Genomic DNA, 26,490 nt, shown 5'->3' on the forward strand with positions numbered 1-26,490 from the left:
GCTAGAAGTTTGATGGTCTAAGCTAGCATGCTGTCCCCGCTGTGTACTAAGTCACTCCAGTCATGTCTGACTCTTTGTGGTCCCATGGACTGTAGCCCACCAGGCTCCTCTGTCCATGGGATTCTTTACCACTAGGGCCACCTGAGAAGCCTGATGCCTTCCTTGGACAACTGTAAAATACCCCTTAATGACCTCCTTATTTCTCTTCTTGACCATCATACAAATGGTCCCCTCTTCATGTGTACACCAGAGAGATCATATACATAAGAAAATGAAAATTCCTTATCCTTTCTATAGTGTTCTACCTAATCTGACCCCCTGATGCTTCTCCAACCTCACCATGCTACTCCAACCTCTCCTTGCTTCTCCAACCTCTCCTACCAGCCTGGCCTCTGTTCATTTCTGGAACATGGCAACCATATCCCACTGTCCCTAGATATTCCCAAGGTTACATCTCTCATTTATTCCTCATTTATACCTCTTTCCTCAAAAGCTCCTTCTCTGGGAGGCAGCCAAATTACCCCATTTAGAATATCAACCTCTGTCATTTTCTATCCCTGAAACTCATTTTTTTCCCCCCAAAGCAGTTATTTCCAGTTGACATTGACTTTGTATTATTTAACCTGTTTGTTGGTGTGTTTTTTTCTCTCTAGCATGAGTGCTCTGTAAGGACAAGAACACTGTGTTCTTCTCTGTTGTATCCCTAGTAAGGAACATAATTTGTGCAGAAGTTAGTGAAAATCAGGGACATATAAGGAGTGTACTTTCAGTAGAAAACATGAGTTTCATTTTGAATATGTCGAGTCTGAACAATGTTTAGAACAATTACACCAGAAGTTTAGAAGACAGTTACCAATTTAGGTTTCTAGGTAAAGACAGAGACAAGGAAGTTCCTCAGAGTGTCCAGTACCCTGTAAAGTGAATGGGGGGTGGGGGATGAACTTGAAGAGCAGTTCCCAGGTTGCTCTGGGAAATGGTAATCTCAGGAGAGACTAATGAGTCTCTCTTTGAAAATAAGAATAGAACCCAATTCAGAAAAGTGAAAGTGAAAGCCACTCAGTCATGTCCAACTCCTTGTGACCCCATGGACTATACAGTCCATGGAATTCTCCAGGCCAGAATACTGCAGTGGGTAGCCTTTCCCTTCTCTAGGGCATCTTCCCAATCCAGGTATCAAACCCAGGTCTCCCGCATTGCAGGCAGATTCTTTACCAGCTGAGCCACATGGGAAGCCCAGTGCAAACAGATGTATTAAAAGAAAAATAAGCAAAGAGAGAGATAGAGGGAGACAGAGAGACAAAGAAAGGAAGGCAGGGAAGAGGGATTTGTTGACTCATGTGACTGCAAAGTCCAGAGGCTCAGGCTGTTACAGATCCAGGGACTCAAATAGTGATACTAGAACTTGGTCTCTCTTCACCTCTCTGCCCTTCTCTTCTCTGCATTGACTGCTCTCAGCTAGCCTCCTTTGAAATGGACCACATGGCATGCAGATCACCAGAATCAGTTCCAGTCCCTTCAGTCAGCAAACCTAGCTAAAGACAGTACGCCTTCCACAACAATTTTCTCCCACCAAAAACTTTCAAGGAACTGGGCCTAAGGGGCTGGTCTGGCTCGAGTCATGGGCCCAGAGGGCTAAGCGTTCTGATTCTGAGTCTCAGTGTATCTGATATGGTGTGCTAGAGGCTTCCACAACTCAACTGCCCCGTGCCTCTTTTTCCAACTCCACATTCAGTGATTTCACTTGGTAGCCTGACATTGGCCATGGTGGGAGTATTTACGCCATGGAAACTGGCAAGTACTATAAATCAAGGCTCTTTTTCTTTGGAGAATGAGTTGTTAAATACCCAGGAACACCTCACTTGTCTTATGATCACTTGTAAAGCCAAGGAATGGAAAATGGACCCCCAGAACTGAAAGAGTAAGAATGGTGGGGGAGTGGCTCCCTAACCAGAAATCGGGATACTGTTACTGAAAGATGAGAGAGTGAATGTTGGGCAGTGTCCTCTACACTGCATATTGTGTTATATTGTATTATCACATCACATCATATCACATTATATAACTCCTTGCACCCAAACTTCTGTGATTCAGGAATCCCTTGTTTTCACGAAGCTCTAATTAACTTCCTAACATCTTTGCAAACTAGTGAACCAGACTTTAGAGATAGAACTTAAGAGAACTAAGAAGAAAAACAATATGTAGACCTATTGCGTGTTGGTGGCTGGGAGCGAAAAGTCCACAATTATTTTCTGGTTCACTGTCTCTTGAACAGAAACTAGAAAATATCTAAAGTGAATAAAGCTTGACTTTATGCCAACTGAGATGTATGCATATTTTAACTTTTAGCCAATAAAAAAAGGTTTAAAATCAAAGGAATAACAAATTCCCTATATATTTTAGGCTAGATAGTGTATGCTAATTTTTAGTACTTTTATGAGCTGTAATTAACCTTGGGCCTTTGAGAAATTAAATGTTAAGGCTTTAAGCATTTAGATATGAACCTCAGTCTAGTTATGTAATATACTCTATTCTCAGGTTTTCAGTTGTGTCTCACTCTTTTCGACCCTTGGACTGTAGCCCACCATGCTCCTCTGTCCACGGGATTTCCCAGGCAAGAATACTGGAGTGGGTTGCCATAACTTCTTCTAAGGGATCTTCCCGACCCAGGGATAGAACCCACATCTCTTACATCTCCTGCATTGGCAGGTGGGTTCTTTACCACTAGCATCACCTGGAAAGCCCAAACAAAGCAACAGAAAACTGCGATGCTGAGTTGCTCAGTCATGTCCGACTCTTTGCGACCCCATGGACTATAGCCCACCAGGCCCCTCTAGCAGATCTTCCCAATCCAGGGACCAAACCCAGGTCTCCCGCATTGTGGGTAGATTCTTTACCAGCTGAGCCACGAGGGGAAGCCCAAGAATACTGGAGTGGGTAGCCTATCCCTTCTCCAGCAGATCTTCCGAACCCAGGAATTGAACTTAACTCCTGCAATGCAGGTGGATTCTTAACCAGCTGAACTACCAAAGTAATTTCTATTAGTTAATACTTAACTAATAGGAAATTAATTACGTTCTGTGTTTTGAAAGAGTCTTACAATGCAAATTTCATGAGGATAAGGGCTTTGTTTCGCTCACTGTTGTACCCTTCACATTTGTATGTAGTAAGCATTCAATGAATAAGTGTTGAATATTGAATTTAAAAATCTAAAAATGACAATCAGTTGAGTCGTTCAGTCGTGTCTGAATTTTGCTACCCCATGGACTGCAGCCTGCCAGGTTTGCCTGTCCATCACCAACTCTGGGAGCTTGCTCAAACTGATGTCCATCGAGTCAGTGAAGCCATCCAATCATCTCATTCTCTCTTCATGGATGTCTATTATACTTAAAACTGTATCTGTGAATTACTGATCTTCTTTGTTCTTTAACTGAAATTTCTTATTTTCTAAAGATGGAAACATGTATTGAAAATTCAGGATTCAACAGATATAATTATATGGTAATTCTAAGAAACTCCTAACAAACTGCTGTATGTGAAGTAAAAATACCGTTGGCAGGCATAGGTGAAAGCGACGCTCTCTCTAAATTCACTGAAGTATCTGGGGTGCTCCTGGCTGTTGGGCTTCTGAGTAGAGAGACTCTTTCACTTTGAGGAAGCAGTAACCCCACAGAGGTAGATGCTAGCGTGACAATCTGATCATGAGGTCTCAATGCAGAGGGGAGAAACTTGAGAATGGTGGGATGGGCCGGGCCCTGTAGACACAGTCCTGCATGAGATGGCAGAATGCAAACAATACCCAGAAAAATAGCAATTCATCTCTCTCACTGAGTAAGAAAATCTGAAACAGTGGTATATGAGAGAAAGAGGTCCGTGCCTACAGAGGCAAAGGAGAGGAGCAAACTGGACTCAGGAGAGATGGGAGAACACTCAGAGTGTGGCTTCGGACTGAGAAGGGCTTTGCAAAGCACTGGGTCAAAACGACGGCAGCAGCAACAAACTGGAAGCAGTGCAGGGGTGAGCAGCCAGTCTGGCACTGATAGCGGAACGCAGAGCCCAGTAATCAGGTGTGGGTTTTGGAGGCACACTGCAGTGGTTTGAAATAAACTGTTGTCAACATCCATGCAGCCTCGTTTGTAAATGTGAATGACAGCCCTCCTTGAAACTCACTAGGTTGCAGGGAGCATGGAGCAACTCGGTATAACCTGGAACTCTGTAAGTGCTCAATAAATGTTCATTCCTGGTATCTAGCAAGTAAGTGTTCTGAACTGTAATTTTAGTTAATGTCTTTTAATTTAGAATAATGAAGCTTTTGAATTAGTCTGGAATTCAGACCTTTGTTATTTTCCTTCTTTTGCTATTGAGCTTTGGTTTCGTCATCTGTCAGTGGGACTAATATACATAACACAAAGAAAGTGCACTGCACTGAGACTATTCATGCTAACAACCAATTAATACTCATCTCCCAACTTGAGGGTCACATGTACACCTGTTTCTCTTTCCTAGAGTTAAGAAAAAAACATCTAGTGAGACTAGATTAATTGATGTAGTCCATGTTAGGCCTATCAAGGTGGGTAGAACAAAATTCTAAATGCACTTGAGTTTGATTTGGATGATATCTTAATTTCAGCAGTATTAAGGTTTCTGTCAGCTTTTTAAATGTAAGATTCTGTAATGAAACAAAATAGTCAGAAACTTCAGATTTCTTGGGCATGTCACAGAAGAGAATCTGAGAGCTGTGGACTTCTCCTTTGAGAGTGTTGTCCTCACGGAAATCATCAACAGCAACGTCCCTATTGGCCGGGGCTTCCATAGTGATGGCCACTTTTGTTTTCCGATGTGAGACCCAGGCGGTGTACCAGGTGAGGTGCCCAAAGGAAACCCCAGGGACACTGCAGTTATTAAAATTAATTATATAACTGACTCATTATTTTTCGGCTACCTGATGTGTTAGAGACCTTGAGTTAGCTCTGCTGGCAAATGTGTAACCGTTAAAAATTCTCCACAGTCAGAAACTGGAAACAAAAACTCACTCTCTTTCGGTTTTACATTTTTTTGGTCTTGTATAGAACATCGAAGGCTGTGGATTAAGTGCATTAGTTAGAATAATATATCCAAGGATTTAAGGAATTTGGGTCCAATTTCGAACCACTCCACTACCTCTGGCTTGACCTCAGCTCAATTCCTTAATCTTTTGGCTTCTTTCTCCATCTGTGCAAGATGCCTCTGGCAACACACTGAGTGCAGTAACTGTAGGAACAAATTAAATAATGGGCTTAATATCACCACCAGGATTGGAGTAAATAGCTCTTTTGCAGGATCCATTAGCTCAACTGAGAGTAACAGCACAGGATTCTGGGTCTATGATGGACTATACGGAATATCATTGCGTCAATTTGAATGTCCTGCTTTGCCCCTCAATGACTCTAGACAACAGATAAAGAATATTGGGAAAGAAAGAGACAAGCAAGGGCAGAGAAGAGAGCTTGGTAAGTCAAAAAGAAGAGCTACAAGTTGAAGGGATGGAGGACCAAAAGATAAGATGTGTGGTGTGACTGGAGACAGAAGCAGAAATGAGAAGACGCAAGAGGCAGGAACAAAAACAAGAAAATGAGGGCGATGAAGGCAAGGCTTTGAAGTGGAGTTTCAGACAGTAGTTTATTGGTACCTGGCGGGAGGGAAGGAGATTGCAGCAGAGCAGAGCACAGCAGTGGGGCAGGGTTCATTCAGGTGAGGCTTTGCTGCTGGTGCTGTCTTCAGTGGCTCCTTCTACATTCCTGGTACCCCAGCCCTAGGCTGTGGTTCAGGGTAACCTCAACAACTTAAGATGCTTAACCTCTCAGAAGTATAAGCATTTTAATAGGATTCTTGAGATGACAGATCTTGTGCTCAGTCGCTTCAGTGGTGTCTGACTCTTTTCGACCCCATTGACTGGGGCCCACCAGGCTTCTCTGACCATGGAATTCTCCAGGCAATAATACTGGAGTGGGGTGCCATGCCCTCCTCCAGGGGATCATCTCTATGTAGGGATTGAACATGTGGCTCTTGGGGATCCTGCACTGCAGGCAGAATCTTTACCACTGAGCCATCTGGGAAGCCTGGGTCTACCAGGGAATTAACTAAATGTTAGTCTGTTGGTGGAAAGGACCCTCCTTACTCAGTGCTCCTCAAATCAATTTCTAAGCTTTACTCACTGAGGATAACAGGATTTATAACCACCCAACTACCACAGGTAGTCCCAAAGAGACTCATCTACCTGCTTTGATTGATTTAGAAGTGATAGTAGATGTGGTAATAAGGATACAATTTGTAGCTAATATTCATTGCTTACTTTGTCAGTAGTATACTCCATGCAGTCTTCCAGAAGGGATCTGAGGTGATTTACCATAATAGACATTATAAGAGAGGAGGAAAAATTATACACACACACCTTGTCTGAGGAAAACTGCAGTGTGTTCAACACAGTGCAATAAGAGGCTTTATAGAAATTCATTCATCTTCTCTGCCACCTTCTGATAGGTATTTTAAATAAGCCCTTTTCATAAAGAAACTGGGGAAACCAACATTTGATATTATGTCCTTGGTTTGCTTCACGGGGCAGTATTAAAAAAAAAAGAAAATAACCCTGTATGAGTCTCTGCACTTACGACAACAGCAATTTCAAAGATTTCCACCAGGAAAAAAAAATATATATTTATCGGCTCTGCCTGCCATCAAAGGATGGCTGAAACCATTGAAGTGGATTGAAGTGTCCTGTTAACTTAAGACTCTGGAATATCCATCATATAAGGACCCTTATGACAAATTTCTCTCCCAGCGTGAGCCAGGAAAGACTTTCTCCAAAATAAACTCTACTTTGCCATTCTTTGCACTTAACAATAAGAGTTACAAAAATCTTCATTTCCCCTTACTTCATTTGGCTGTGAGGAAGCCTGGAGCTAAATTTTGTGCTCAAATGCTATTGTTTGTCTTAGCCAGAAGTTTTTTTTTTTTCTTTAAAAAAAAAAAATTTTGTTTTTCATTGTAAACCACCTGAAGTCTCCTTGGAAGAAGACTTTGGTAAAAATAAGCAAAGACAAAATACAATCTTGTTGGGGCCATGCTGAGGATACAAACTAAAATAGTTTACGTAACACCCCCAAAATCTATTTGAAAGAGAATATTTTAAACAGAATTCCAGGAAGATAATATCTTTCATGGTGTTTATTGCATTTTTCATGCCCCTCACACCACATTTCAAACTACTTTGGTTTCTCAGAACATAACATGGAGAGAAAATTAGCTGACTATTCTAATGTATCTTCTTGTCATATATCTAATTAAAGTTTTGTACCTTGTCCAAAACTACTTTCTAAAATAAACCAATTTAAGTCTACATTTATCAGTCAGGCTTAAAATGAAGAATGGCTTCACTCATTTCAACTATTCTCTGGCTAATAACTATGCTTAATTTGTAGTTTTATTTGGTTCCAAAATTTCTTCCAGGAAGAAAGCCGTATCTTGTCCCACTGATTGATAACCACACACATGTTAGATCACACATCCCAAGAAGCCCGAATGTGAGCCAAGATATGAGTAATTTAATAACAAAACCCCATCATCTCACATTCGCTGCTTTTGTGAGTGATGGATCCCTTCAAAGAACTATGCCTTTCATTTCCAAAATTTTCATTACAGGTGTGGTGATGATTTTTATTTCACTTAAAGATTATTTTTATGTTTAAACATTTCAAATGAAATCTTATTTATGAAAAAAAAAAAGAAAGAAATGAACAAAATAGAAAAGCAGGGAGAATAGCTAGAAAGAACACAAATCTTGGGCATAAAATAATTAACAAGGAAATTGATTATAGCTACCCAAGTACTTTATGTTCAACATTTTGCTGCTTTATGCCCATTCAATTTTAGCTTATTATATACCTTACCTTCTTGCTTCTAATTATGTAGTCATTTCCATGTCCTTTATTTGTTCAACACAAACACTGAATAAGAACTACTGTCAGACTCTTCATATTATACAACATAAGCATCAAACAAAACAAATTTTATGTTTTGATATTTATTTTGCAATATCTGTTTTTTTGTTTACAAACTTTATTATTATATAAAATAGTATTTACAGAACAGACTTGTCATGACAAGGGAAATAACAGTGTCAATCTGTGGCACTTTAAATTAAGTTAAATTCCTTTAAGAATCCAAAGAGGTTAATCCACCTTTTATACAATCATTAAGGAAATTTTCCTACTATCAACTCAGCAGGACCATATCAAGTGCTGCAAAAACTGAGTTTCTGGTCGTAATCAGAAAATTGCTAAGATATTTTTAAAGCCCCTGCTTTCTTATGGAAATATAAAATCTACTTTTTCTCATGAAAAGTGTGTGTAACATGGCTCTTCAAACCAGACCTCGGTATGGTGTGGGTCCTGGGGTGCTCCTTGAAAACTGTGGCAAGTTCCTGAGTTCCCCGACTTGTGATAGGGGAGTGTGCACTGGAGGCAATTTTCTGAATCTAATTAAAGCTTTAAGGCATTGTTCCAGCCCCACATCCAAGTCCCTGGCAGGAGACAAGGCAATACATTCACACGGCCGTGTTTTTGTACAATTGGCAAAAGTATGATATTTTAACCACCATCAGCAAAGACTGAGATCTCTTTCCCTTTCAGTTTTCCCTTTGTCACTTTCCCTCGGGTTGGGTGGTGCTGGAGCAGCTTGGGTGTGCTGTATTGTTTTGTTTTTCCTTTTCCTTTGGGAGGACCACCCAAATTGCATAAATTTCTCATAAAATCTGCATCAACGCACCCCTATGTGTGATAACAGCACCTGTTTTACAGGTATGTTGTGCAGGTTAAAAGAGCTGACGGATGGCGCCAGGCACAGAGTGTATCCAATAGTTGCTAGGCATTATTATTCCCCCAAGAGTTTCAAAATCTAAGTAACAGAAGTAAGCTTTCTATGTAATATGCTTAAAAACTATGATTTTCCCCCACAAAAGGAATTTCTCCAACTCATGTAGGGGCTACATCATAATTTTCTTAGACTCGAGGCACTTGTGCTTCTTTGTTGAACCCCTTCATCCATTAAAATCTTTTTAAATGAGATAAATGTCCCAAACCACCAAGGACTCAAGAACCAGGGTAACACAAAAAGCAGCATCTTAAATAGGGGTTCAGGTACACATACTGGAACCTGTTTTGCAAACAAGGTCTCAGAGATAATAGGAAGCATTAGTTTTGGCGTTTAAAATACATATGAATGAAGCTGGCCGTTAGAACACAAGTGGGGTCCACGTCTCACCGTGAAACACACACTTTCATTTAGGGAGACTACATTTCAGTGTACCTGATGGTGTTTTTGTGCCCATTCTAGTTACATTATCAACAGGGAAATACTGCCTCAGAAAATAAGGCTTATTTTGCCAATTTAGAAATTGCTTTGGAATTTCATCCCAAAGGTCTCTTATAAAAACACGTTGGCCTTTGTGCTGGTGCATCAAATAAATCACAAATGAAACAAACAAGCTGGCTTCCTATGAAGGTGTGTCTGCAGAGCCCTGTGACTCTGCGTGCCAGGGGCTCCATCTGGCACATTTCTGAACTTTGCAAAATTAATTGTGCTGAAGAGAACATCATCAAACGTGTCCGGCATAGAGGGTAAACATCTTCAAACCGTGATTCTGCGCCATCAAACGCTCTCCAGCTAATTACATTTGGTGCACTACTCTGGACGAAAACCGAGGCCAAGTGAAACTGCGGAAATGGGAACAATGCAAGGAGGAAAAATCTCTCACCATTAAGAGATCCGTTTTTTCTCCGCACAAATAAGCCCACCACGCCTTGGAGGCAAGACTAGATGACTCCGAATGCCCCCGCAGGCCCTCTCCGGCTGAGCGAGCCCTGCGTGGGCAGGAGGAAAGTGCCCGGAGTGGCAGCGCCCCAGCCCTGGGAGCATTATAAGTTAATCATAAAATCCAAGCAATCGCTCCCCGTGTCGTTCCCCCCCGCCCCCAACCATTCGCGCCCCGGCATAGAGGCTAGTTTTCGAGTGTATTTACAGAAGAAGCTAAAACACGGCCGCAGGTCGTCCTCTCCTCCATGCAATGTTTGCAATGAGCTTTGACAGCGTCTCGGGAGCCTCTCTCCTTGCAGGGCCGCCGCGCGCTAGGCCGGCCTTCCCGACCATTTGCACGGGCCAGGCCGCTCCTCTCTCCGACTCTTCCGTGACCTTCCGAGATGGGCCTCGCGACGGGACTCTCCGCGGAAGCACCACCCTCGGCGCTGGAGCCCCGCGCGCGGCCGCTCTCCTCCGGCTCCAGGGGGCGGCCCCGCGAAAAGCGCCGGACGCGCGCGGCCCCGCCGAGGGGCGACGGCGGGGGCGCGCGGGCGGCTTCCGGCGGGGGTGCGCGGGGCGGGGCCGGGGGCGGGGCCGGGACCCGGGTAGCGGCGCCCCCCGCCGAGCGGCGTGCAGGCACCGCCCCCGCGCGCCGCAGTCGGGGCTGGAGCGTCTCGCCAGTAGTGGTGGCCGTTACTGTTGCCTCCGCGCGTCTGTGGCGGCGGCGGCTTCTCCCGGAGCTCGCGGAGGGCAGCGGGCCGCCCCTCGCCCGCGGCCGCCTGCAGCAGCCCTGCTCTGGGACTGGGGGAGGCCAGACGGCGGAGGCGGCGGGTGGTGCCCGGCCCCCCTCTTCTACGCCTCCAGCCCACGGGCGACTGCGAACTCCGGGCAGCCCCCGGGCGGCGGCCGAGGATGGCTAGATAGCGGCGCGCAAGCGGCCCGTGAGTACTGGGAGCGGGTGGGCGCGGCGCGAGGCGTGGGGAGTGGGAACCGCGGACCCCGGAGCCGGGTCCCCTGGGCGCATCGTCGCCGGCGCCGGGCGGCCGGCGCGGGGCTGGGGGCAGCGCTCCGGCCGGCTTTGGCCCCGGGGTCCGGGAGCGCCTGAGAGGAGTGACCCGGGCGGGGGGGGGATGGGGCGCACCAGGTCTCGCCGCTCTCCGCGCCCTTGGGCCACCCGGGCTCCCGGAGGACGCCGACTCCCCGGCCGCGAACTTCTGCCGCACGTAGGGCAGTAAGTTCTGAGGCCACAGGCTACCTGGGGGATGGGAAGGAGCTTTAATTTTTATTTTTCTTCAGTGATGTAATCAACCAAGTGACCCCCGTGCCTCATCTCTTCATTAAAGCTAGTTCGCTGTCCCTTCTGTATTCATGCTGTATTTGATTTACCTTTATTTTATGTGCTTGTATCCGAAGGTGCTATACTGATTGAATCCAGAGTTTAAGGAGTTGACCATCAAACTTAGGCTTCATAATAGATTCCAGTTTTAAATGCATCGTTTCAAAAGACAGAGCTGGAATCATAAGTTCTGACCGACAGAAAATTCTGCACTTCACATGTTTTGAATTTACACCTTGAATAATGTGATTCTGGTCTCCACCTTCTGCATCCCCACCTTTGGCTACCAAAAATATATGAGGTGTTTTATTTGCGGTTGGGTGCCTCTGTGCTCCTTTTTGTATGGTGTGTTATTGCACTCAAATATTGATATAGCATATATGCTGCTACTGAATAGCATTTGTATGGAAATGAATTTCTCTGCATTTTTTAATGTGTTCATTTAAGATACGTTTTTTGACAGAAACGTTTCAGTTTAAAGTTTGCCTTCTGATTTGTTTGTTTTCAGTGTCAGATTTGTATTTAATTAAAAAAAATTTGCTTGGAGTAAAATGAAGTGACTTAGTAGTATCATTTAGTCAGGGGTCCAAAAATGATTCCTAAATTAAATTTGAAGCAAATTCCCCTTCCTAGAAAAGTGAAAGCATTTGTTTAGTGCAAATGATGCTTGTCCCTTCCCTTAAATGCTGATTTTGCCACAGATCTGAAATCACATTTCACTAATATCAGAGGGTTCCTTGTCTTAGCCTGGCAGGGGAAAGGAAACCTAAGTATAGAGTATGTTTTTAAAAACACTGTCCTCTTACTTGTTTCATAGGTTGACTTTCTGTTTTATAGCCAAGGGGAAACTGTTGATTTGGAGACTTCATTAGGTAGTTACAAGCTTGATTTAAATTTCCCTTCCAAGAATTGAATTGAGGTTTATTTGCTTTGTAATAGGTGAGATCACAAGCTCGCCTCTCTAATTGCTGGTGACTTGGATACTTTTCTGGGAAATAAGGATCAGGAACTTTGCTGTCAAAGAGAACAAACTTATGTGATTTTTGAAACCTTCCGCTTATTGATGGTCATTGTTCAATAATATGTTTGCAATGATATAAATTATTATAACATTAAAATTTATCAGCATTATTTGTGGGACCAGCTGCCTATGCACCCTCTAGAAGATTCAGCATGTATAAAAAGCTATGGAGTGAAAAGTGTATCTCCTCTCCCCACCCCCCACCCCCCACTGCACCCTGTTCTCCCCAGGACCCTGTGTATATCTTTCCAGATAAAGCCTATGCTAGTATAAACATTTTGTATGTGTTCTTTTTATTTGTCTTTCCACAATTGAGAACACATTGTATATTCTGTTCTGCACCAGCTCCCCGCCCTCCCCTTCCCTCCCGGCACAGTACTAAATCTTGGCAGTCTCTACATCAGTACCTAAGAGCTGTCTCATTCTCCAACAGCTGCAGAGTACTCCATTAACGATGAGCCATCCTTTATTTAACCTCTTCTTTATTGAGGTATGTGTAGTATTTCTACTATTTTGCTATAGAACTGTTGTAAAACATTAGTTTCTGAGGTTTTTAAGTGAATTTCAATTATTCCCAAAGGCAGTGGTAACTTATTTCTTTGCATCATGTTCCAGGAAATGAATGCCCCTTCTCTCCAGTGTATACTCTTTCCTTTTATATAATTTCAAAGTGATCCATAAGGGTCTCTGGTGTCTTTGTGGTGAAGCATGAGACACCAGGGCCAGTTACTAAGGTGGTATTCCTTGATTAACACCTTGGCTCTTTGTCTCAACAAAAGAAATAGAAGAACAGATATAAAATTTTAAGAATAATCTGTAAGAAAAATTCTTAGGAGTTTAAATATTTTGAACATAGAGAAGAGGCTCATACCTTTGGTTAGGTTGAGATAAAGGCTGGTTGTGTTTCATAAAACTTGTTTGCCATTAGGCACCGACACCCCTGCCTTCTGCAAATGATCACTGGTATCTCTGTTGCTATAATATGTTTATAGATTGTACATTTTGGGAGAAGGTTACTCATTACTCCTAAGGAGGAGTATGCTTTTAGAAAATATTTGGCCCTTTTAAATTAAAAATTGAGGTCTTTTAGAGTGCTTTTAAAACAATAAATTGTAGAAGTAAGACTAATGCTAGCTAGCAGTTGAGCCAAATACATTATAAAATTTGAGTATTATTCAGTGTTGAGCTTTATATTTCCATTATGCTTATTTTTGAAAGTGTTTCTAGAGCTAATGTAAGAAACTATAATAATCCTTTTTTTAAATGACCACGGAAACCTTTTCATGTTTAAGGTGTTTTGTTTTTCCTTTGTTATTTAGTACCTATCATTGTACAAAACTGCTAATATTGGCTGTATTTGCTCTTCTTAAATAAGTATTTACTGAGCATGTGTTACATCCCAGGCAACTTTCTAGAGACTAAGAATGTAGCAATGCACAGGACAGAGACCCCATTCTAATGAGTTCACCTCTTAGTGAGGGAGATGGATAAAAACCAGAGAAGCAATAAAGACAATAAGATCAGAGTGAGACATGCTGGAGAAGTGATAAAATAGCGTTGCTGGGATAAAGAGAGGCAGGGTGGGGCCACTGTTTTAGACTGAGCAGCTCTGGAAGCCTCTCTGAGGTGAAGAAATTTAAACCGAGAGTTGAGTGTGTTCTTGGAGATCTGGAGGAGTGGTGGCTCAGGCAGAGGGCATGACATACACAGAGGGCATGGCTTGTGCAAAGGCCAGGCGGTGGGACCGAGCCTCGCACACCAGAGGAACAGACGGCTGCCAGTGTGGCTGGAGTTTCTGATCAAAAAGTGGCCCGAGAGAGCAGGTGCTGGGATGGATGTCCTGGGCGTTTGCAAATGGCAAGGAAGGTTCAGTGACGTGGGAGGGAGACCTTGGATGGTGGGGTTCCTCCACCTGCTGGAAGCTCCAGGAGGGCAGTTGTGGATCTGCTCCTGCTTCCTTGCTTAGCCTGGGTTATAATGTGCTGTGAATATTTAGAGAATTAACTAATAATCAGTTTAAGAAATAATCTTGTCTGGTTTTTCTCTTAGAAATTCTTAGATTTGGGAGTCTTTGAGCTGAGTTTTCTCCATCTTGGCTGTGGCCCTTGACATTACCAGATCCATCCCACTGTTAAAGCATCTTCTCAGATTGTTGTTTTAAGTGAGTTGCATTTTGTTTCTGTTCCCTGAAATTAAACTATGAAGCCTTAAAAATGTGCCTAATTTTCTAGGACATTATAGTGATTTCTGAGTAATTCAGTCAGAAGTTCCATCTTTGATTTCAGTGTATTAGCCCTTTGCTTAAGTGTAAAAATTTCAGAGAGGCCTTTTTTAGTATAGTGAATGTTTGAATTCTTTGGGGGCAGATTACAGACTAATGAGCCCATAAAATATATGTGCTTTATGCAGGTACTTTTATTCTCACAGGAAGAATGTGTGCCTGTTCTATTTTAGGGAGTATCAGGAACTGTGGTATTTCCTCTTCCCAACTTCTAATCTGTTTGTCATTCTAAATATATGTTCCTTTAGATTAATTGAAATCTTGGGAATTGAGTGTTGTGCCAAGCAATTGTTGTAGACGCCTAATTAGAATCTGTTGTCTTTTTCTTAACTGTGACTTTTGAAGTCCTGTCCAACATCAGTAGCTGGGATCTTGCAGAATGAGGGGATTTGATATTTTTATTTCCTGTTCTAATTGGTTGATACCTGAACCCAATAAGCTGCTCCCATGTAAGATAATTGTATCTTCCAGCATTCTCTCATAAGCTCTGGGCACATGCTATGTGAAGGATGGAATCTGTGACTCTGAAATCTTAAATCAAGTTCCTTTTGTCTTTTGTCAGTCTCCTTGCAGCAAAAACTCTTCAGGCAAACTAACAGACGCCCGTAAGCATCTGTTTTATAGGTCACTGGAACATGTACAGGCCTAGGTGCTCAAGTCAAATTGCAGGTACTACTACCTTTACATTTCCTTTGTGGACTTTAGAGATGCAGGACTTTAGGTTGACTTTACATTGTCCACAACTGACAACACATACATTCTTAGCAGTCCTGGCTGCTCCTGTTTGCTTCTGTGGGCAGACGTTGTGTATATCAGTTACTGTTTTATGCTTTTATGTTGGAAGTTGAATAAAACCTTTTAGTAGGTGAGTTTTTCATGTACTTTTGCAGAAATGTGAGAAAACCTTGCCTCTACACATTCTTCTGGTTTGTAGGGCAGGTACAGAGGAAGACTTGAAATCACATACCCAAAGCTGAGAATCTGCACCTATATTATTAAGTGGTATATCCGGAAAGACTCCAGAAAGGTGCTAATGCTTATAGAAAGTGTGTGGTTCTTCTCTAAGGGTGACTTGGGATACTGAGGCCCCTTGCCTTCCTCTCACAGCTCGCAGAAGCAGGCTCCTCCAAGGAGACCCTGGATTGGAGGACAGTTGAAATGGTGGTGGTGGGAGCATGTGGTGGAAAATAACAAGTGGTGGCAGAAGGCATGCCCCCATTTCTCCTGTTAGAAATGCTGGTGGGGCCGTGACTTGCAGACATCCTGTAGACAGCATGTGCCTGTGACTTGGGGGTGAGAGTAAGCTGGAGCGAGGTGAGACTCCACCACCACAGCCCCAGCGCTGCAGCTGCCAGCGCGCCCCCTTAAAGCTGGGTGCAGCCTTCCCAGCCACAGGCCTGGAGACCGGCCGCCACACCGCTGGCTCCTGTTTCACGTTTCATGCTGTAGTATTTATAGTGCAGTGCAAAAGCGAAGGACACAAGAACGTTTTAGGATCCTTTTCAGAGAAACAGTTAAATTGGGAGCATAAATCTTCATCTGAGTGAAACCTGATCCTGTATTATCCCTTGAAGTTACCTGGATCACCAGAGTTTTACTCTAGATGTAAAATTCGGGAGGAAGGGACTGAGAGCCTGGTTTGGATTTCTAAGGAAGGACTATATGTAGTCCTGTATGTAGCTTAAAATGCAAAGTACTGACAGCAGTAGGAGCTTAAGCATTCAAACAAAACCAAAGAAGGTATAGAATTTAAGAGCCAGAAAGGGCCTTAGATCTTCTGGTCAACTGTAAGTTTACTACCAAAGAAACCAAGCCCCAGAGGTGTTTTCATTTGCCTAAGAATTCAGTAGTTCCAGACTGGCATTTTAACTATGATTTGCTAATTCCTAACTGCAGGGCTCTGCGCTCCACTCTGGAACAGCAAGGGATCCGTGGGGTTCACTGCTGTGTCTCCATAGAACAGTGCCCAGCCCACAGTAGACATTCAGATATTTATTGACTAAGTGAATATGTAGGAATTTTGAGAACTTAAGATTGCACCTTAACTATAAGATAGTACTTATAAAATTTGAGAGAATATGCAGTAATTGTGAGTTTCGTTTCTTGTAAACATTAGAGCATGTTACTATTAGAGCCCAACAGTGAAGCCTGATATTAACCAGGTGGGCAAACAAAGATGCGGAGTCTTACTAGCTTGGCACTTTTCAGAGCCCAGTGTCACTAGATTTTTTTTAACATTCATTCTGTTCATTGTGCTGGGATCTGCTGTCAAAGTTTTATATTTTGTATTTGAAAACATGTATACTGTAAAATCCAACATTTATTGTCCACATTGTTTGCTATTTTTCTCGATATGTTTTATCAATAGTTTCACTGTTTTTGAAACTTAGAGCTGTATAGGGATTTGATTGTTCAAAAACAAATCTTGCTAACTATTAGGTTTAGGGGATTGTCACTTTCGAATGCTGCTGGTGGGTATTTTCAATTGTTACAACTTTCCAGGAGGGTAATTTTGCATTACTCATCGAAAGCCTCAAAAATGTGCCATGTCCCTTAGTCAGGCATTTCCACCACTAGGAATTTAAACTAAGGGGAAAAAAAAATAAAGCCTGTGTATGGAGACCAATCTATAGCAGTGGTTCTCGCCTACATAGGCATTTGGGCCCCGTGTTCCTGTCAGCCGCTTTCTCCTGGCACAGTGATTCTTCCCTTGATGGGAAGCCCACGTCGTGGGGTATCTCAAAATTGGGCAGGGGAGTTCTCTCCCAAATTAGGAAAAAACCTCATCTCCAAATTCTGGTGACCGCCATGAAAAGTACACCAAAAAACCCAACCTCTAATTTGCAAAAATGATTTTTGCAGCTTTGTTTATGATAGTTATAAACTAGAAACAACTTAAATGCTCAATAATAGGGATATTGATTACATAAATTGTGACATACACCTGTAATGGAAAACCCTTTCTTCATTGACACTGAGGTAAGGGAAGTATTTATTGATGTAGAAAGATATTCTGAGTTTGTAAACTGAAAAAGCAGACTTGCAAAACAGTATGTGAAACTTGATCTAGGAGTGTTTTTTTTGGTCTTGGAGAAAGAGGCAGAGAGAGAGCTCAAGCAAGCGAGTCAGAGCCTCAGTTTTCTACCTGTTATGTAGGAAAATGCCAGGGAGACTATACACCAAATGCTATAATGTGTTTTGTGTTGAAAGTACAGGTGACTACTCTTTATAGAGTCTAGCGGGCTACAGTCCATAGGGGTCGCCAAAGAGTCAGACAAGACTTAACGACTAAACAACAACCATTTTTGGTTTCCTGGATTTCCAACATTTAAAGCATATTTTGTAGTGAAGGGAATGAGAACAGATTCCCTTTTTGATCTACTGGTTGTATGAACTTGAGCACTTTCTGTGTCTGATTTCTTACCTGTAAAAGGGAATAATAATATCCAGCTCATGGTGCCCACAGCTAGTATGTGTTAGGTAAATGCTACCTTGGCTTCACAATTCTGTTATGGTTAAGGCCAGTATTCCTACTAAGACAGATTTCTAAGCAGAATAACTTATATCAACTCTTGTAAGAAGCATTTTAAGGCATTCTGATGAAATATTTCATTGCTTCTGGTCACTGGGAAATACTTTGTTGAGTTATTATTTACTTTAAAACTGCAGTGCTTTCCATTGCCAAGAGATTTTATTTTGAGTCAAAAGCTTTTTTTCCCCTTTTGTTATCGACTTTAACAATCCTGTATGATAAGTTCTTGAATGTCAGGGTCCAATCGCTTTTACTCATAGAGTTGTTAAAATGAAATGTGATTCATTCATTCAGCAACTGTTGAGGGTTTTTTCCCCCCAGTCAGTGGGTAGGCATCAAATAGGCAGCAGTGCCCAGGGCAGACACGCCCTCACTACTTGAATGGCATGGAAAGTGACCAGGGCAGTCCAGGGCCAGGAGGCATACCTACTCAGTAAGCCTGTGTTACCACGGCTGACAGTCAAGTGGGCCTCATTTCCTCTCCTGCAATTTTGAAAGAAACTATGTTGTGATGTTACTTTTCAGTGAACACAGCCATTGCCTCCTGCTTGATCCACCAAGTACATGAGGTGCTGACTAGGTTATTTCACCTTGACATTCTCTGATGATTTAGTGATGACTTGTGTTAAACATCTGTTAGAATATCCTGGGCTAAGAGTCTTAAAATTGCTACTGTGTATCTTCTGTGAAGGACATGCCTTTTTGAGATTATTTTATGTAAAATTACTGAAATAGGTTCCTACTCATGAATTTAGGATGGATGGATATCCATGGATATACCATTTGAAAAATTCTAGCACATGGTCTCACTGAGGATGAGGCAATAAAACCTGCGGTTTAAAGTGAGGTTTCCATTTGACAGTTATATCAAAATACATTAATTTTGTAATTTGTTTTTTGAGTCAAGACAGTTCTTTTAAAGTTGGTAGCAGCTGTAAATATTTTGATATAAAATAAACCCTCAGTGTTCATGAAAAATGTCTCAGGACCTTTTGACAAAATATTGACCTTGCATTTCATTTTTCTCATATAGCCTAATAAGATAAGATGGTATCATAAATCACTTTTTTCTTATTCCTGTGGAGAATGCATGTAGAAGTCATGTCACAGATTGGCGCCACTCGCAAAGCTGACATTTTATTCCTTCTTTATCTCACATTTTTTTCCATCTATACCTCTGCTTTCCATGGCCCACTCTGCTCCCCTGGCCTCTGCTGGAACCAGCAATTGGCTTTCTTGTTTTTATTAGGGTTGGGGGTTCCCTTGTCACAAATACTCTTTACCTGTATTGAGATATACTGAGTATGTAATAGTAAATGGAGAGCAACAAAGCTGTGTTGACCTGTAGACATTAGACTGTTGGCTCTGTTGACTGGGTGTAGAGTTTAGCCAACTCACTGTTTTCTCAAATGCCAGCTTCAATAAATTACAACTGTGTTTTGGAACTTTTCAGTTCACAAATCGTCAAAGTTGTGATTGCTGTACTCATGCATTCCATGGGCTGCATTGCTGGGATCAAACTCTAATGCTTACAGCGACAGAAGAGGTCACAGATGTTGCTGAGTGGGTGTGATCTGCCTTTTGTCTTTATGCTTTTGATAAAAGCCATAAGAAATATTTGATATTTTTACTTTCTTCTTAATTCTGCTGCATGGTAGACAACACTGGATGCTTGGCAACTGAAATTTGTCTCAGTTTGGGGAATCCATAAGGAAAGACACTGAGGAGGGTTGGATCAGGAGTAGTGTGAGCTGAGTTTTGAAGGACAAGTTGGTGTTTGTTAAGTGGATAAGGAAGAGTGGAGTGGGAAAGACATTCTGGGTAGAGGGTAAGGTGTTCAATGACACAGAGGACAGAAGAGCCTGGTGCTTTTGCTGGAACTTGAATATAGGGCCAGTGCGGGCAAAGGCCTGAAGTTAGCTTGGAACAGCAGAGAGCCTCCTGCCATGATGACAGCTGGCACCTTCTCCAAGGCCAGGGAGAGCCAGGGCAGATTTCAGGGATGTGAGACCAGTGCTTCGAGGGTGACGCCAGGTTGTGTCAGGGAGGCCTGGGAATCCAGCAACCTGGAATCCAGGAATCCAGCGACCTGGCAGGAGTGTAGACCAAAGGGAAGATGCCCCAACAGGGCCCCAGCCAGGCCTGGCCCTAGAAATTTGTCTTTATTTTCCTAATAATGTTGAGGCAGTGTTTCCTAATAATGAAATGTGCAGCAGTAATGACTCTGTTCTCCCCAGGCTCAATCTTCTTCTTCTCTTAAACTTCTAGTCAGTGACTAAGTCGTGTCTGACTCTTGGCGAGCCCGGGGAGTGCAGCACGCCAGGTTTCCCTGTCCTTCACTCTCTCCCAGAGTTTGCTAGTCAGTGAAGGCGTTCAGTGTGTTTAATCTGCTGATGCCTTACCCTTACAAGTTTAAAAGCTCAAGTGATCCTCAGTGTGGGTGATTAGAAAACGGAGTAGGTGAAGTGGAAGTGAGGAGGTCGCCACTTAAGCTAAAGGTGTTGGTGAAAAGGCAAAAACTTTCAGTTATAGGATGGAGTCTGGGAATTGATAGTTAATACTACTGTACAGTATAGTATACCTGGAATTTGTTACGAGAGTAAATCCTAAGCATTTTTGCTACACCCAGAAGAGAAGACCGCTGTGAGGTGACATGAGCTTGGTTGTGGTAATCATTTCACATTGTACACATATACATATTGAATCATCACGTTGTGTACTTCACATCCATACAGTTTTGTTTGTCAAATTATATCCCAGTAAAGCTGGGGGAAAAATAGGGAGTAGATTGCACCAGTGGAGAGAAAAGATACGAATACTTAGAGTATGGTTTATATTGAAGTAAGAATTTATAATAATTTGGACAGTAATAAAGATAACAATAATAGCTTATATTTTATATTAATAATACTTTAATGTTAGATTATCTACTTATTTTTAGACTAAAAATGAATCCCTCAATTTTAATACCACAAGAGGACAAGATTTCAGACATTATGATAAAATAAGCAGACGGTAGAGTTATCCCTCTTCTTGTTATTTTGGCAGTTCTATTACATTATTGGCCCACTTCATCAACCAGTGGTTTTTTGGTTTTGTTTTTTCCACATGTTGCTGTTAAGTCACATCTCCTCCAAACTGTACAATTTTTATGTGTTACTGTCATTACCACCATCATTTTATTTGAAACCCTGAAATTATTAATGCTAAATTTATCTTATTGAATTAGTTTGTTAAATTAATTATAAGAATCTTCATTATTGCATCCAGTATATTTGTTATTTTGCCCATTTTTTGGTCCACAAATTTGATGAATATGATTCCTGTATCATCTTCCATTTCATTAATGAAAATGTCAAGGAAAACAGAAGTCTGCCACATCTTTCCATAATCTTCATCTAGCCTGGCATCATAGATTAATTAGCACCCCTTGGGTAGGACTGATCACGTTGGGAAAGAGCCCTCGTCCCTCTTTGTATACAACCTGTATCCCTCCGTCTTGCTCATAAACACCTTTCAGATATCAGGAAAGGTCTTTTCAGAGCCAAACCCTTTGTGTCCGATTCTGACACTGGCTTTTCCAACTCATTGGCCTCGTCAAGTAAGGGGTTAGGTGGGGCTGGATTGCATTGAATTAGGGCTCCTTGCCTAATGTGTTTTGTAATCTTATCCGGGATCAACGTCAAGCTTGGGTGTCTCTGGCCGATAGTATCTGCTGTCCTGATGAATGCCCCTTTCCAGGATAGTTTTGACAAATGCCAATTATTTCAGGATCTGTTTGTCACACTCTGTTCCACCTTATGTAGAAGACGCAAGTGTAACGTTAGGTAAGTGCTGTGCTTCCTCATGCTCAGAAGACCTTATAACCCTGGTCAGATGCTCAAGGTTTTATTTCAGTTTTCATTTGTTTTTTTGACAAGCATTCGTATTCTAAAATGATGCCTGGGATATTAAGATCTGGAATTAAAGAATACAACCAATTGAAAAGGTATTTGAATTCTTTTGGAGAAGGGAGTCTTCAAATTCCAACTCTGAAGAATGTTAAGAAAACATGTAGGCACATTTTGGTCAATATCTGTGCCCTGAAATATATGTCTTCAGTTTATATTTTAGGGTTATTCCACAGCAAGACAAGAATTTTTTTCATGCTGATGCATTCTGAAACAGGTTGCTAACTGGTGCCTTAAGAATTGTAGTTGGCCTGCAAATGTGTTTTGTTTGGCTTACCTACTGATTTTTGAAGAAGGAATTAGTTGCCAACATTTAAAAATAAAGATTTCACATTAAATGGGGGGGGGGGACACCAAAACCCCTGCATTTCTGCCTCTTTGTGAAAACCTTGATGATCTGTGACTCCACCAGACTCTCCTGCCTGGTGGTAATCTGGAAGTAAGGTGCTGACTGGGGGCTGCCCACCACAGCTTTCCCATCCTCACTGCACTCCTGGGGCCAGCGTCGCCCCCTTCATCAGGCTGGCCCTTGTGGTATGTCTCAGTACCTGCTGAGGCGTAGCTGACCAATTGGAAATGTACTTTGAGCTGGAAGGAGAATAGTAAGATGGTAGCTGTTTGCTGTGTTGCCCCCTGACACTGACTGCCTGACCTTTGGCCTGCTGTGATGGTTGGAAGGGCTTAGTAGAGTGAGGGGTATTTCCACCAGGAGCAACGCTCAGCTGACCAGGGTTGGGGAGCAGCATTGCTGTTCACATTCTAGATCTCCCAGTTCACAGACGTGACAGGGAAGGTATCCCATGAGGAAAACAGCTGTAGGGCCCTGGGTCATAGCTGTGTGATTTTAGAGATATGAAGGGCTTTGTCCAAGGCCCCATGCCTGCTGCCTAGTGAGTGGAATGGGGACTGGAGCCCTGGACCCACTGCCCCACTTCAGTGACTTCTGCTCCACATTTAGTGGAATGGTCTAGACATGAGATTTGTAATCAGACCTGGATCTAAATCCAAGTTCCGCTCCTGACCAGCTGTGTGACCTCGAGCAAATGTCAGAAACCTCTCTGTGCCTCATTTTTCTTGTTATACAAAGAAGGACAAGCATGATATGACCTCCATAATGTTGTTATGGGGAGTAAATCCACTTTTGGATTTGAAGAACTTAAAACAGTGCCTTGCCTTTTGTAAATAATACATAAACAATGCATGATATCTGAAAAATAGTAGTTATGAATTACATATTAAGGTTGACTCAGCTAAACCCACCATTTCACCAGCTCAAAACTATGATATAATTATCAATTTTTTCATTTTAGAGTTTAGAAAGAGCTTTAAGGATAGTTTTATTTCATCTGTTTTTTTTTAAAAATCCTCTAGCAGTATGAGCCAATATTGTTTTTTTAATTCATAAATTTATCTATAGCAGATAGATCCATTCAAAAGCATAGTATTCAGCTTTCTCTTCAGAATGTAAAGAAGTAATTGGGTATCATCAAAATATTGTAAGTCTTTACCCAAGATGCCATTTGGGTGGATTTGTTCAGTTCACTAAATAAAGCATGTATTGCATATAAAGCTCTCTTAGATGCAGGAGTGTTGTTGAGATGAATCTCTGCTCTTAGGTAACTTTTAATGGGGGTGGGAAGGAGGGCAAGAATAATCTTTGAGATACTGGTACGATGTGATAAATGACCAAAGTAGAAATGCGACATGATGCAGCAGGAACATCAGGAGACCATCAGTGTCTTGGAAAGAGCCAGGAGGCAGAGACGCCCCACGGACAGGAGTAGAAGGGCGGTAGATGTGACAGCCTCCAGGCATTCAGCCTAAAGTTTGGATGAATGATGAAACTTACATGGTCATGCTGTTCAGAGCTAGGTGAGACACTGGAAGATGGACTGTGGGAAGCCCCTGCCCAAGACCATGGGATTAGTCAGGTAGTGATGTGGGTGACCTGTGGCAGAGATTCTGATGAGGGCCTGCCAGAGCAGTGGGGGTGGAAGTAGGGGTAGGTTCTAGGGCAAAGAGTCAAGGCATGTTTTGGAGGTAGAACTGGTGAATAGGTGGAAGGAGTGGGGAGAAGTTGAGTGTGACCCAGGAGAGGCTGGTGCTGTGCATGGGAATAGGGCTTGGCAGGGGGTAGGTTTGGAAGAGGAAATGAGTTTAATTCTGCACATGTGGAGTTTTTGAGGAATCTGTGAAATATCTAAGTGGGTATGTAGCATCAAAATATTTTGTCATTCCTCAAAGACCTCATTTGCATGGGTTTCTGCAGATAAGAAGTTGTCCTGCTGCTGCTGCTAAGTCGCTTCAGTCGTGTCCGACTCTGTGCGACCCCATAGATGGCAGCCCACCAGGCTCCCCCGTCCCTGGGATTCTCCAGGCAAGAACACTGGAGTGGGTTGCCATTTCCTTCTCCAATGCATGAAAGTGAAAAGGGAAAGTGGAGTCGCTAAGTCGTGTCTGACTCTTAGTGACCCCATGGACTGCAGCCTACCAGGCTCCTCCGTCCATGGGATTTTCCAGGCAAGAGTACTGGAGTGGGGTGCCATTGCCTTCTCTGAAGAAGTTGTCCAGTCGATGCTTAATCTGTAACTGGGAAGATAACAATTCTGGAAATACATATTTAAAAGTCATTAGTTATGCCATGTCATGCCAGGTTGCTTCAGTTGTGTCCACCTCTGCCACCCTGTGGACCATAGCCTGCCAAGCTCCTTCTGTCCATGGCATTTCCCAGGCAAGAATACTGGAGTGGGTTGTTATGCCCTCCTTCAGTGGATCTTCCTGACCCAGGAATAGAACCCACATCTCTCACGTCTCCTGGACGGGCAGGTGGGTTCTTTACCATTAGCACATTAGTTATGAGTGATGGTTAAAGCCACAAGAATAGAGTATGCTGGTCTGTGAAAGGATATGTGATGAAGGAGCAGTGGGTTAAAGGAGTTCCACGAAGGAAGTTGAGAAGGAATGGAGTCCTAATTGCATCTCAAGTCAGTGGAGGAAGGATTGTGTTATTTAATAACCAGCATTGGGACAAGTAGTAACCTTGGGGAGAGGGGAGAGCTGGGTTCCTGGCCCTTACTGTTCACCACAGTTAATTTCATATGGATTCAAGTCTAAAATGTTAAAAGTCTTAATTATACTTGAAGACAGTGACAAAGATTAGATATTTCACGGACTTCTCAAAGGTGATGATTTATAGAATCTTTGCATGAGAAAGAAGTTTACAATCAAAAACTATAAAGAACAGAATTGAGAAGTCTGAAAGTCAAACAGAAACTTCACTGAAAAGAAAGAAAGCAAACGGGGATTTATATTTGCAATGTATATAACAGAGTTAATGTGCATATTGTGATATTTCTTTCTAATTGAGCAGTAAGGAATAATGCCTAATTAAAAAGAGAGGCAAAACATAGAACAAGCGGTTTGCAAATAAAGCATTGTAAATCACCAGAAAACATAGAAAAATGTATTTTGATTACATAAGCAAGGAAATGAGATTTTTGGCTAAGAGTTGGAAGAGATTAAAATTTTTTAAAAAAGAAGAGAGAACCCTTGATACAGCAAGAGTGTGGGCAAGCATGGACTGGGAAATGGAGCTGCTCCTGGTTCTTTCTGAAGGTGAGCTTGTATCATGCTTTCTTGCATGTTGAAGATCTCTTGACATGTTTTTGAACAAGAAGGAATGTTCTTCGGGTTGTTTCTTTACTGTAGTAGTAGAGTGTTTCGGGGAGAACAAGTTTATTTGTCTGATAGATGCTCGTTGACATTTCTTGAAGGCTGTTGAAGTCACTCCTGTTATGGCTGAGCTGAGGTGAGATTTAAGTGGATGAATGTCTCTCTTCAGTGGAGTAGAGCTTCCAGGGGCCTCTGAAGCTTGGGAAGCGTTGGGGTGTAGAGAATGTCGGTGGGTGGAAGGGGCCATTCCCTAGAGTCACGGTTTGGGAGGAGACCTGAGGCCTATGGAAGTGTGGAGGTTCATTCTGCCAGGCAGAACAAGGCCCTGCCTGATGCTGGAGCAGTGGGAACCTTCAAAGCATTTTAGGCACTGGAACGACGTGCTCAAATTTGTTGTGCTGAAATTGATAAGGAACAGGCTGTTGAATTAACAGGGAAGTTCTTGCTGGAATGAAGATGACCAAAAGTGACAGGAATGTCAGGATCCGAAGAAATGAAACATCAGGATGAGAGTGTATAAAAAATTCCTAGGAAATTCAGAAAAACAGCAGCTAGATTCTTATACAACATAGTAAAGCTTGAATTTCAGCATCACTCTCCCGCACGCAGAAAGCAGGCTAAAATAAGATACTGGAATTTCCTGAGCACTTCAGCTGTCCTGTAATGCAAATTCCAAATTTTCTTGGTCTATAGTGTCCTTAGTGTTACATTGACATTGTTATAGTGCCCCCAGGTCAAAAGCAATACCTTACAGTTCTTTTTATGAATTTGGTAGGTCCTGACAACTTAGCAAGTGTTGTGACCTGACACTTGAAGTAGCAGCTTGAAAAAATAATGCATATCAACCTAAAAGAAATAATATCTTTATTC

At 42.4% G+C, this 26,490-nt stretch overlaps 1 protein-coding gene across 10 annotated transcripts in view; it reads left to right on the top strand.

Annotated features, from left to right (window-relative positions):
* The window catches only part of LIFR (LIF receptor subunit alpha), a 125,053-nt gene that overhangs the window by 36,502 nt on the left and 62,061 nt on the right, over window positions 1–26,490 (top strand). For 2 of the 10 annotated variants that reach the window (XM_055554989.1, XM_055554994.1), the window contains exons 1-3: window positions 10,461–10,769; window positions 12,619–12,675; window positions 14,235–14,346. The exons of 2 other annotated variants lie outside the window; for them this stretch is intronic. The gene's annotated coding sequence lies outside the window, so the exon portion shown is untranslated. Of the gene's footprint in view, window positions 1–10,460; window positions 10,770–12,618; window positions 12,676–12,805; window positions 14,347–26,490 lie in introns of those variants that run through there. 6 more of the 10 variants (XM_055554990.1, XM_055554995.1, XM_055554993.1 and 3 more) reach the window with 4 other exon arrangements.

This window comes from Bubalus kerabau, chromosome 18, assembly GCF_029407905.1.
Source record: "Bubalus kerabau isolate K-KA32 ecotype Philippines breed swamp buffalo chromosome 18, PCC_UOA_SB_1v2, whole genome shotgun sequence".
NCBI classification, from domain to species: Eukaryota; Metazoa; Chordata; class Mammalia; order Artiodactyla; family Bovidae; genus Bubalus; species Bubalus kerabau.